Source organism: Bos grunniens, chromosome 24 (assembly GCF_055505025.1).
Source record: "Bos grunniens cultivar Pamir isolate PY7600 chromosome 24, Bosgru_T2T1.0, whole genome shotgun sequence".
Taxonomy (NCBI): domain Eukaryota; kingdom Metazoa; phylum Chordata; class Mammalia; order Artiodactyla; family Bovidae; genus Bos; species Bos grunniens.
This window is the reverse complement of record NC_141188.1, coordinates 9,672,559-9,676,709: the sequence shown is the minus strand read 5'-3', so window position 1 is coordinate 9,676,709 and position 4,151 is coordinate 9,672,559. Positions and strand designations below refer to the sequence as shown.

The window sequence follows — 4,151 nt, the reverse complement described above, 5'->3', positions numbered from 1 at the left end:
ACACGACTGAGTGACTGAACTGAATTGAACCTTTCTAGAAATCCCTTCCTTGCTTTTATCACTATGTATCCTTAACCATTCATTTTATCTGTTTTGAACTTTACATAAATAGGAACACAGCTATATATATTCGCTTTTATGGGTCTCTTAACTGACAACTTTTAAATGAAGATACAAAGTGGTATAGATAGGCATACAAGAAAATTATCTTCAAGGTCAGTGATGTTAAATTAAGAAGAAGACAGGACTTTTTCCCTGTTCATACTCTTCTATTGTGGCCATGACTATTTTCTCTTGAACCTTTACCTGCCTGGTGAGACAGCTGAAATATATATGACTACACTGAATCTTAATTCAGCCAATCAAGAACATAGCTGATTTCTACAATAAAAATGCTAGAAGAAGCTTTCTTAACATAACTGTGAGTAGTTCTGGGAGCAGTTAAAACAAAAGCTTATGTTAAAACACAAGTGTACCTGTAAAGACAAGAAATTCTGTAGTTCATGAACTGAAAGAATAGTGATTTTTAGAGTCTTAAACAAAATCATTTATTTCATATGGACATCTAGAGATCAATGATAGATCAAAGAACAGGGTAAGCCCTCAGTTATATTTCTTATCTGGCCTGAGGAGAATTTCATTCAAACGGATTTAGATTCCCAATTTTATAACTTAAGAAGCTTTTCAGTTAATGAAGTAACGTTGGCTCCTACAGTTCTGTCAGATGCTATGTTTCTTTGCTGTTCTGACAACTCCATTTTTAGGGCTGAAAAAAAAGAAAGAGCACCAGTGTTCAAGAACTGTGGAAATAATACTGAAATCTAGACACAGATGAAGATGAGCTTTAGTGAAACACTTGGTGAAATACTTGATAAGATAATGTACCCTGTAAGAACGGAGTTGATGAAGACTCTCTTTTTTCATTTTCAAAATAGGTTTCTTTTTCTGCAACAATTGGCCTATCATAAAAAGTTTTGATTACGTTCCTGTGTAAAAGGAGTTTTTGTCTTTTTTCTAAGTATCTCTATTTCAGTTGTTTCACTGACCTTTACCATTAAGCGGAAATTTCTGAGTCTGCATAGATGAGCTAAAACTGTTTTTAAGTCAGAAAAGAAACAATGGAAGATAATTATACCTTCCTCTGAAAATGCCGAATGCAGGCAAGGTATTTTCAAGCGGTGTTATTTCTATTCCTAAAATGAAATACATTTTAGGATGAGCTTTAGGATGAGTCTGTAAATATGTAAGTTACAGGGGTATACACTGGTTGCCAGGAACTTATCATTGTGACATTTCTCTATTTAGAAGTAGGACATCAGATAAAAATGGTATTGTTATTGTGATGGACAACACGTGTATATATGCAATGCTAAACATAGCAATTAGTCACTAGGAAATAAAGATCTCTTTTTCCATACATATTAGGTAAAAATTTCATCTGCACATTTCATCAGACCTAGCTATTTTTAAAGAGAAACTGATGTAAAACTTAGTATTTTACACACCATTAGTTTTGCTACATATGTTTGGGCACCTCTTGGGGATTTTTTCTGGTAGACTTGTTTTATACAGTTTTTAATCCTGAAATCGAACTGACAGAATTGACAAGCAGCTTCTCTAATCCCTCATCAGAAAGCCATACTGAGAGGAAGAATCTTAACACACCTCAGGATGCCCTCCCCTCATTGAGAAAAAATGGAGTAAGAGAAGAGACTAGTATTGGTGCAAAGACTGTGTCTTTCCAAACAAGCCCTTGCTCACCAGCGCCAAAGACGTGAACGCTCAGAAGTCAAAGAAGAGCTGGACGCACGTCTTGTCTTTGAGGCAGAAAAAGTGAGAAACAGCCAAGGAGAATAACCATCGGGAACTAATGATGTCCTGAACAAGTAATGGCAGAAAGGAGAGGAAATTATTTTACCTCTAAAATACTTCAAAAGCCAAGAAACAAGCCAGATAGCTACTCATCTCAGTACAGGGAAAAAAAAAAATTCTGTATTACGTATATTCCTATAGAACTTAACATGTAGATTAAAAGCCAAGTATATGAACTCATCTCCCAGTTAGGATTCTAGAAGGTGGTGCAGGCAGCCTCAGGTAGGAGACAAGGGAGATGAAATGGAATTCCCACGTTCTCTTCATTAGTTACTAGCAACCTGTATGCAGTACAATTCTGTGCCAGGAACTACTTTACTTGCTGTTGTTGTTGTTGTTTATTCACTAAATGGTGTCCGACTCTTTGCCACCCCATGGACTGTAGCTTGCCAGGCTCCTCTGTCAATGGGATTTCCCAGGCAAGGATACTGGAGTGGGGTGCCATTCCCTTCTCCAGGGGATCTTCCCAACCCAGGGACTGAACCCTCGTCTCTGGCACTGGTAGGCAGATTCTTTACTGCTGAGCCACCAGTGCAACAGAGAACTATTTTAAGTACTTTGCAAATGTGAACTCATTGAATCCATGTTGCCAACCTATATTCTGGCTACTACCACCTGGCATATTTTACAGCCGAGAAACCGGAGGCATGCAGGAACAAAAGCTCCCCCAGATCACAACGCTAGTACGTGGCAGAAATAGGATTTAAATTCAGGCACTGTGGCTCCACCACCCGCGGTCTTAACCCTTGCCCTGCCCCTTCTACACCGTCACTTGGTTAGATGTGTCAGGTTTACCTTTACTTGAGCCTTTACGAACAAACAGACAAAAAAGAAAAGCTCACGGAGAATGCTTTTAACTAATTTTTCTTGCTTTGTTATCAGAAAGCACCCACCCACACACAGCTGGTATGTGAATTGCAGAAGGTAGCCTGGCTAGAAAATAAAGCTAAACTTTCTATCTAGTGAGTTAGGATGCTTCTTATCATGTAGACTTAACTGTTTAACTTCAGTGTCTTATAAATAAAACTATTCCACATTGGAAAATAAGTTATTTTCTTAAAAATATAGAAGAAAAGCTTTCTGGAGTAAAAAAATAATAATATGCATTAAAATAAACCTGAAAAAATACATACCACGTGTAAATGCACATACAATTATTGACAGATGTCACTTCAAAATAATTGATTCAAATTTACCACATATTAGCAAACAGAATTTATCTGTACACTGAAATAATATGATAGACACAGAAGGCTTATTCAAGGAACACATGGATAGTTCAATTTAAAAATGTTAGACTCCACTGAGATTTGAGGCGAAAAAGCATAATAATCCACATAACAAATTCTCCTGTCTCCAAAAAAATTGATCAAGTTCATAATTTGGGGAGGGAAGGAATTTAAAAACCTAGGAATTGGGTAGAACTCTGATAGCCAGATAAAAATGTATAAATATCAAAAGATTTTCCATAAAATACAAATATTTTCTATCAAATCATTTAGAGAAATAAGCCTCTGTAATGCCAAGCAGATGCCTAAAAATCATTTTTAAGGATGAGAAAACAGAAACGGCCCACCTAGAAGTTAAAACACGTTCAGCTTCACAAGAAACCGAGGGCGATACAAACTAAAACCCCTGTAAATGCTATTGCTCATCTGCTAGCTTGACAAAAATCTAAAAAATCAATTCATACAAAATTCTGTTGAAGATATGGAAAAACTTAAACACTTACCCACTGCTGCCGGAGTTGGAGAGATGAATATGACCGATTTGAAAAGCATTTTTGGCAACACTCTGCAAAGCTGACCCTTATCCCCACAGCTCTCAAATGGGTGCACACAGGAATCATCTGGGGTCCTTATAAACTTGTGATTTGTGGCTCCACCTCCAGCCAGTCTGACTTAATTGATGATACCTGGGCGTTGGGAGCTTTGGACGCTCCTAGGTGATTCTAATGGAGAAGGCAATGGCACCCCACTCCAGTACTCTTGCCTGGAAAATCCCATGGATGGAGGAGCCTGGTAGGCTGCAGTCCATGGGGTCACAAAGAGTCGGACTCGATTGAGTCACTTCCCTTTCACTTTTTACTTTCATGCATTGGAGAAGGAAATGGCAACCCACTCCAGTGTTCTTGCCTGGAGAATCCCAGGGATCGGGGAGCCTGGTGGGCTGCCGTCTATGGGGTCGCACAGAGTCGGACACGACTGAAGCAACTTAGCAGCAGCAGTAGCAGCAGGTGATTCTAAAGGGCAGTGTTGTTTGGGAAGCTCTGCCCAGTT

At 38.5% G+C, this 4,151-nt stretch overlaps 1 long non-coding RNA gene across 1 annotated transcript; it reads right to left on the bottom strand.

Moving 5' to 3' along the window:
• Window positions 1-523: 523 nt before the first annotated feature.
• LOC147345880 (uncharacterized) lies at window positions 524-3,708 on the bottom strand. The gene is made up of 3 exons (XR_015153406.1): window positions 3,605-3,708; window positions 1,762-1,878; window positions 524-766 (listed from the first exon to the last, which is right to left on the bottom strand). It is a non-coding gene; the product is annotated as an uncharacterized LOC147345880 (long non-coding RNA).
• Between the last annotated feature and the right edge of the window lie 443 nt (window positions 3,709-4,151).